Genomic DNA, 9,173 nt, shown 5'->3' with positions numbered 1-9,173 from the left:
CCCAAGTTCACCTCTCTGTGCCACGTACCTGCTGAATTCTGTGGTTCCATTTGTGCAGATTGTTGTGTTAATCCTCTAATCAGTTTTCTAGGTGTGCAGGATGGTTTAGTGTTGGTCTGGATGTATTTCATGGACGCGAGACACACAAAAAACTTCCATGCTGTTCTGCCATCTTGGCTCCTTCCCTGTGTGTAGAATCTTAATGGAATTTAAACCCTCTCTTTTCTCCTTTCTCCCTTTCTTGTTAAGTCCTTGTGGCTGTTTCCACTTTTCCACTTTCTCTCCAGCTGCTTTCGGGGTGGGGTTCTTTTCCCATACTCTCTCCTCCCCTCCCCCCAGCCTCCGTCCTCTCTCCACAAGCAAATCAGCTCCCTGCCCTCCACGGCTCCTCTCTCCCCCACAGTTCACCTGTCCGCGCCGTGTACCTGCTGAGTTCTGTGGTTCAGGTTGTGCAGATTGTTATGTTAATTCTCAAATCAGTTTTCTAGGTATGCAGGATGGTTTAGTGTTGATCTGGCTGTATTTCATACACAAGAGACACAAAAAAGACTTCCTTGCTGTGACACCATCTTGGCTCCTCCCCTCCAGTACTATACTGTTTCAGTTATTGCTGCTTTGTAATAGAGCTTGAAGTCTGGAATTGTGATACTTCTGGTTTTTTCTTTTTCAAGATTGCTTTGGCTTTTCGAGGTCTTTTGTGGTTTGATACCAATTTTAGGATTGTTTGTTTTAGCTCTGTGAAAAATGCTGTTGGTATTTTGAGAGGAATTGCATTAAATGTGTAGATTGCTTTGGGCAGTATAGACATTTGAACACTATTTGTTCTTCTAACCCATGAGCATGGAATGTCTTTCCATTTCTTTGTGTTGTCTTGAATTTCTTTCATCACTATTTTGTAGTTTTCAGGGTACAGGTCTTTCACCTCTTCAGTTAAGTTTATTCCTAGATATTTGATTGTTTTTGGAGCAACTGGAATGGGGTTGTTTCCTTAAATTCAGTTTCTGCTGATTCATTATTAGTGTATAGGAATGCAACAGATTTCTCTACATTAATTTTGTATCCCACAACTTTACTGAATCCATTTATCAGTTCTAGTAGTTTTTGGTGGACTCTTTAGGGTTTTCTGTATTTAGTATTATGTCATCTACAAAATGTGAGTGTTTTATGTCTTCCTTCCCAATTTGGATGTCTTTGACTTTTTTTTTTTTTAAAGTTTTCTTTACTTTGGGGAGAGAGAGACAGAGATTGAGAGAGAGAGATCGAGAGAGAGAGAGACATCGAGTGCTTGTGTGCAAGCAAGGGAAGAGCTAAAAGAGTGGGAGACCCAGAATCTGAAGCAGGCTCCAGACTCCAAGCTGTTAGCACAGAGCCCAATGGGCTTGAACTGGAGAACTGTGAGATCATGATCTGAGCTGAAAGTCGGACACTTAACTGACAAGTTAAGCCCCCCAGGCACCCTGTCTTTTATTTCTTTATGTTGTCTCATTGCTTCTAGTACTATGTTGAATCAAAGTGGTGAGTGGACATCTTTGTCTTGTTCCTGATTTTAGGGGACAATGTCTCAGTTTTTTTTTTTTTTTTTTTTTTTACCACTGAATATGATGTTAGCTGTGGGTTTTTCATATATGGCTTTTATTATGTTGAGGAATATTCCCTCTAGACCTACTTTGCACAGGGTTTTTATCATGAATGGGTGTTGTACTTGTGAATGTATTTTATTGTTAATAGCATTCTAATGTATGAATGTACCATAATGTATTTACACATTTTATTGCCAAAGGACATTATTTTATTTCTAGTTTTTCACAATTAGGAACAATGTCACTGTGAATATTCTTGTACGTGTATTTTGATGACCATGTGTCTGAGGATATTTTGGGGGTTAAGAGGTATGCATATCTTTAGTTTCACTAGATAATGGCAAATTGTCCTCACAGTGGTTCAGCAATCTACAATCTCATTAGTAGTGCATTGAGAGTTTTCGTGGTCATCTTCTGGGAAATTTTGAAATACATATACAAATATGCTATGTTTATACAATAGATATGTGAAGTTGTACAGTGCACAACGTGAACATCTATATGTGAGAGGCTGGAGGTCAAATGCCTTTTCTTATGCTTATTTTCTGAAGTGACTGTTCAAGTCTTCTGCCTATTTTACTATTGTCTTTTTCTTACTGATTTGTAGTTGTTCTTTATATATTCTGGATACTAGTTCATTGTTGGTTAAACCACCTACAGGTCCTCTGATGGACTTCCATTTGCTGACCATTAACCTTCTTAGAACAGTCTCCTCTCTGGGCTTTGGTGAGGCCACTCTCCCTTTAGTTTCCTCTTGCCTCTCTAACCCTCATACACAAACCCAACCTTCTGGAATCTCTTGTTTCTGTCTTCCACTCCTCATTTCTGCTGTTACCAGTCAGGCCCAGGCCACCATCAGGTCCAGGCCACCGTCATCTCCAGTATCCCAGCCTCCAGGCTTGTGTCTTTCTGATCCACATTCTACTAGGGCTGCAGAGCCATCGTTCCAAAACACAGGTAGGATCTTGCCATTTTGCTGCTTTGGACTCTTTAAATGGCTAAATACTGCATGGAGTAAGCACTCAAACTCCTTATCACAACAGATGAGGCCTTCTATCACTTGGCCTCTGCTTATGCATTCAGCCTCCTTCCCTGCCAGGCCCCCACCTGCCCCTGTGCCAGGGAAACTGGGCCTGGCTGGGAGTTTCCCACTCAGCCATGTACCCGTGCCTCTGTGCCTTTGCCTACCATGCTGTTATGGCCTGGAATTCTTTTTCTTCTATCTCCTTCCTCTTCAGTAAACACCTTATCTTGTCTTTCAAACATAACTCAAATTGACCTTCTCTGTGAAGTGTTCTGTCTTAGTAATTGTCTTCCTCTATGTTCCCACAGAGTTTTGTGCATAAAGGTATTATTGAACATTACCTGTCTTTATAGTTTGGAAGCTTTATAGACTAGAGCCTCCTTCAGGGAGGAGACCAGTTTCTTTTTCTTTGCAATCATGGGGCTAGCATGATGTATGTAAAGTAGATGTTTGATGAATGAATGTGAGAATGCATGAATATCACATGCAGAAAGAAGGGGAGAAAATTTAGAAGCTAGAGACAGAAGCTTCCTTTGGAGTTGGTTACTGTATAATTCTGGATGAGTAGCTATTTTCAGAAAATGGATAAAATACTTTCAAAGATGAATGCAGATAGTCAAAGCCAAAATACAGCAGGGATGACTCATTTGCACATATACCCACTTGATAGTGAGAGTACTTGTAGGACCTACAAGTCCCAAAGAGTCAGGTGGGAAGCTCCCTGTGTGAGGGCAGGGGCTGGGCCCTCTGCCCAGCTACTAGAGGGGCTAGTAGCTCTGCCTTTTGGAACAGAGTTGGAACAGAGTTGCCAGGTGCTGCCTGATTTCCTTGGTCCCGGCCCCGTAGATGACAGGGTTAACCAGACATGGGAGCAGCAGGTAGAGGGCGCTGAGTGAGTTGTGCATGGCCGGGGAGGCGGTGGGAGCCACACGGTAGATGATGGATGAGGACATGGTGGAAGAGTAGACAGTGAAGATGACCAGCAGGTGGGAGCCACAGGTGTTCAGGGCCTTGGAATTTGCTCTGCCTGATGAAATCCAGAAGGCAGCATGGATAATGTGAGAGTAGGAGGCTCCAAGTAGCAGCATGTCCAGGACTCTGTTGAAGATGTGGACAGTGAGACCCACAGACTTGTTCGGGGAGATGTCCCCACTGGAGAGCTTCATGAGGGCCATGTGCTCACAGGCAAAGTGGTGGATCAGGTCTGAGCAGCAGACGTGAACCTGGGAGGCAAGCCCCACGAGGGGGAGCAACAATGCAAGTGTTCCTGGCAGCTGCCGCCCCCACCAGGCCAGCCAGCAACTGACCCATCACTATCTCAGGGTAGCACAGAGGGTAGCAGATGGCAATGTAGCAGTCCAGGGCCATGACCAGGAGGATGTTGCAGTCAAAGACAATGAGGAAGTAGATGCAGAACATCTGGAATAGACAGCAAGGCAGGGAGATGCGGTTGAAGTGGGTAGAGAAGCTGAACAGCATGGTGGGCATCACAGTGGCGGCAACACAGATGCTGACAGCCAGAAGGGAAATGAGCAGGTACATGGGCTGGTGCAGGCTCTGCTGGGCCACCACCATGTGGGTGACCAGGGCATTGGCAGAGATGATCACCAGGTAGAGGCTGAGGAAGGGCAGCACCAGAAGGGCGCGAGTGCTCCTGCAGCCCAGGGAAGCCCACCCAGAGGAAGCTGGTGTAGGACCCGTTGGAGCTGCTGTTGCTCCATGCCAACATCTTCCTTGGGAAGCAGAATGGTCTGGGAGCAGGATGGTCTGGTTTCCATACCTTGACCCCTACTAGGGCCTGCCCCACCTTCACCAGGCTTTGGTCTTCATGAGTCAATATTCCTGGAGAAAAAAATGAGAAGCTAAGGGTCATAATTTAATGACATATGAACCTTTCAATAAGTTTTTGCATTTCAAATATATTTCTCAGGGTAGATTTCGGATGTAGGATTATTGGGTCAAACAATCTGAACATTTTTGAGCATGCCAAGTAGATTTCTGAGAAAGCTGTATCAGTCTCATGTCTGAGTCACTGGTGCTAGTATTAAATTAATATGATTTAATAATTTTTATTTTAGTAATTTGATGATTGAAAAATACTATCTCATTGTAATTTGCAGGTTCTTGTTTCTGAAATATCTGTTCATTATGCTTTGCCCATGTGTATAAGGTGTTAAGTATTTCCCTTAGCAATTTAATTATTAAAATTAATTATTCCTCTTTCATCCACTGAAACAAAATTTTCAAATCTCGTATTTTTATTTTGTTTCTGATATTAAGACTAAAAACTTTAAATTTATAAAATGAAATCTATGGGCATTTCTCCTTATGAGTTGGTTTTAAGCTTGGAAAGTCTTTTCTCATTCAAAGATTTTGTTCCCCTTTAAAATATGGCATGATTTTTTCATATTAAATTTTGATCCACAAGAAATTTGTTTTTGTCACAAAGTGACAATCTAAGTTGGTATATTCCTCCCCAAGGAACTAAATACATTGTTCTTGTTTCAGCTTCTCCATTGCTTTGTGTTACTATCTTTATCCTAGATTAAGTTCTTGTATGTCATGGGGTTGTTTTACAGGTAGTGATGCTCTGATTGTTCTTGTGCCAATACCATACATTTTTTAAAAAATAAAAGCTTTATTGAGGTATAATTTGCAGACCATACAGTTTACCCATTTAAATGTACAATTCAATGTGTTTTTTTTGTTTTTTTTTTTAGTAAATTCAAAGAGCTGCACAACCATCACCACAATCAACATTTTCATCACATCAAATAGACACCCTTTACCAACTGATAGTCACTCCCCATTTCTCCCAATCCCCTCAGCCCGAGGCAACCACTTTCTATGTCATTGGATTGGACTATTCTGAATGTTTCATATAAATGGAATCATACATCATGTGGTCTTTCATGGCTGGCTTCTTTCACTTAGCATACTGTTTTCGAGTTTCAATATGCTATAGCCATGAGTATGCCATTTCCTTTTAGTGGCTGAATAGTACTCCATCATGTGGATAAACCTCATTGTATTGATCCACTCATCAGTTATTGGATATTTGGGCTGTTTCCATTTTTTGGCTATTTTCAACAATGTTGCTGTGAACACTAATGTACAAGTTTTTATGTACACATGTTTTCATTTCTAGGAGTAGAATTACTGGGTATCTATATACTCTCTGTTTAATCTTTTGAGGAAGTACCATATTGTTTTCCAAAGCAGCTGCACCATTTTACTTTCCCACCAGCAGTGTATGAGGGTTATAATTTCTTCATGTCATTGTCAACAGTTATTATGATCTTTTTAAAAATTCTAGCCATCCATGGTGTTCTGATTTGTGTTTCTCTGAGGGCTAATGATGTTGAACATGTTTTCATGTGCTTTTATTTGGAGAAATCTCTATTCAAATCCCCTCCCTGTTTTTATTAAAATATTTTTTTGAACATTTATTTATTTTTGAGAGAGAGAGAGAGGGAGACAGAGCACAAGTGGGGGATGTTCAAAGAGTGAGACATAGAATCTGAAGCAGGATCCAGACTCTGAGCTGTCAGCACAGAGCCCGACTTGGGGCTCGAACTCACAGACTGCGAGATCATGCCCTCAGCCAAAGTCGGACCTTCAACTGACTGAGCCACCCAGGTGCCCCTCCTCTGCCTGTTTTTAATTGAATTGTCTTATGCTATTGACTTGTAAGAGAGTACTCTACTATTTTAGCCATTATAGTTTCATCACTTATTTTTCTTTTTAGTGAAACTTACCTACCTTTATAAGTACTTTGATTAAAATTAATTTTTTTTATTCTCAAGTTTTATTCTTCCAAACTTTAGAAACATTTAGCCAATTTTCAGAAACAATCTCATTGTGATTTTTAAAAATTGGGATTTCATTAATCCTATAAATTAATCTGTGGATGACATTGATAACATTCAGTCTTTCCATCTACTATCAAAGTATGGCATTCTGAAAAAGTCTTGATTTACATCTCTCAACAGTTTCTTAGTTTTATTTGTACAGGTCCACGGCAGCGGGCACTCTATCTACTTCACTCACAGTTATGTTCCACACACTGAATATAGAATTTGACACATAAAAGATACTCAGTATTTTTTGAATAATGAATAGGTCCCCCTCATTGCTCTTAAGTGTATTGTAAGTGTTTTGCTATTTGCTACCATTGAGAATACAATATTTTCTATCATTTTTTTGAATTGGCAATAATTTTATATAGAAATTTCTTGATTTTGTACATTTGTACATTTATCTTCTATATTATATATATATTACATATTGTACTTTAAAAAATTCCCTTATTAACTGAAAACTATTTTCAGTTGATTTTATTGAATATTCAAAGGAGAATTATCCTTTTTCATCTTTTTTTAAACTAGATTTTTGTTGGGGCGCCTGGGTGGCATAGTCAGTTAAGCGTCCGACTTCAGCCAGGTCACGATCTCGCGGTCCATGAGTTCGAGCCCCGCGTAGGACTCTGGGCTGATGGCTCGGAGCCTGGAGCCTGTTTCCGATTCTGTGTCTCCCTCTCTCTCTGCCCCTCCCCCGTTCATGCTCTGTCTCTCTCTGTCCCAAAAATAAATAAAAAACGTTGAAAAAAAAATTTAAACTAGATTTTTGTTTCTGTTTTATATTGTATTTCATAAAAAAGAACTTCCAGAACAATATTAAAGAATAACGATAAGAAAAGGTATATTTATTTTTCCCCAATTTTATTAGAACCCCTGTTTCTAATGTTAAGTACAAAGTTGCTTGTACTTTGAGAAAGTATTTTGAGAAAAATACTATTTTTTATGTTAATAAGATACTGTTCTGTTTCTAATTTTTGATAATGAACAAAATGGGACGTTGTGTTTAACGTTTTCAAATGCTTCTTTCTGGAAGCAACTATAATGAGCCAATGTTTTTAAAATTTGACTTGTTGACAAGTAGATATCTCACACAGTGTTTATATTTTTAAATTCTGACATTCTGCTAGTATTTTATTTAGAATAGGTCTACAAGTTTCTTTTTCAGAACAATTTTTATGAGGTTTTAGTATCACAGCTATGCCAGCTTCATAATGAATTGACTCACTTTCCTTTTTAAGTTCTATTTTCTAGAATAGTTTTTATAGCACAGGAATTATTCATCTCTTAAGAGTTTGGAAGGAAAATCACCAATAAAACAATGTGGGGGCAAATCTTTTTCGGCTGATAACTATTTGGTAGCCCTTTCTGATTTCTTCCGTGGTAATTAATCTACTTAGGCTTATCTACTTAATTAATTATCTTAATTATCTTAATCTACTTAATCTTAATCTACTTAATTAATTATCTTAATTATCTACTTAGGATAGGTCATCTGACCCAAACTGATTCTCTCCACTTTGCCCTGTCTCATCACTGCTCTGGACATGGTGGAAGAACAGATGGGGGTCAGGTAAGGCTTCATGGAGGAGGGGACATATGCGTCAGCCTGGAAGGTCCAGAAACAGCCAGAGGCAGAGAGAAGGAGGGCCTCAGATGGCTAAGCTGAGGTGTAACAGGAGGGCAGGAATGGCGATGGTGGGTGTGGTTGAACCCAAAGCCTCGGGGGTGGGGGGGGGTGGGGGGGTGGGTAAAGGTGGGAATCAGTGAAGATCATTGTGGTTTGGAGCCCCACCCAAGGCATCTGGGTTGGACCTGCTCCAGCCCTGCTGCGTTGAGGTGGCAGCAGGGTGGTCAGAGGTGGCCGGCAGGCTGTCGGGGCTGGAGGATCTCAAACGCTGCTTGTGCCTCAGGACCAAGTGTGAGGTTTGCCTGGAGGAGGGCTTTCTCATGTGCACTCCCCTGCTTATTGAGGCTCTTCTGTCCACTACTCCCTGCCCCCCACACAGGGTAGTCCTGGCAACATGGTCCCCAGTGAGTGCCCTTTTCACCAGGCTCTGTCCAGTTCATCCATGACCCTCCCTTGGGGTGGGACCTGGGCCAGGAGGCAGAAGCCCTGGGGCAATGGCGGCTCTTGCTGGACACAGAACTGGGTCAGCTCACACTGTGCGGGCTTAGACCTCTGAGAACTGCTTGCTGGCTGCTTTAAGTCTGTATTAGTTTCCTGGGGCTGCCATACCAACGGCCACAAACTGGGTGACTTACAACAATAGAAATTTATTCTCCCATAGTTCTTCAGGCGAGAAGTCTGAGATCAAGGTATGGGCAGGGCTGGGCTCTCTCTGAAGCCTCTGGGGGAGAACCCTCCCTCACCTCTTCCAGCTTCTGGGGGCTTATGCTGCAAAACTCCAATCTCTGCCTTCTTCACAAGGCCTTCTCTTCTGTCTCTTATAAGGACATTTGTCGTTGGCTTTAGAGCCAACCTGGGTAATCCGGGATGATCTCATGTGAAGATCCTTTATTTACTTACATTTGCAAAGACCCTTTTTCCAAATAAAGTCACATTCATAACTTTGAGGGCCTTAGACATATCTTTTTGGGGGCCACCACTAAACCCACTACAGCCTCCATACCTGTGGCTCAAAAGAATGAAAGAGGGACAGTGAGGGTGGCTTTGGCCTAGGCAGGCGGTGGGTGCAGAGGGGTGTGGTA

General features: G+C 41.5%; 1 pseudogene; it reads right to left on the bottom strand.

Moving 5' to 3' along the window:
• Window positions 1-3,371: 3,371 nt before the first annotated feature.
• Window positions 3,372-4,340, bottom strand: LOC125929349 (olfactory receptor 52K1-like; annotated as a pseudogene).
• Between the last annotated feature and the right edge of the window lie 4,833 nt (window positions 4,341-9,173).

This window comes from Panthera uncia, chromosome D1, assembly GCF_023721935.1.
Source record: "Panthera uncia isolate 11264 chromosome D1, Puncia_PCG_1.0, whole genome shotgun sequence".
In the NCBI taxonomy this organism is placed as follows: Eukaryota; Metazoa; Chordata; class Mammalia; order Carnivora; family Felidae; genus Panthera; species Panthera uncia.
This window is presented reverse-complemented; position numbering and strand designations above follow the sequence as displayed.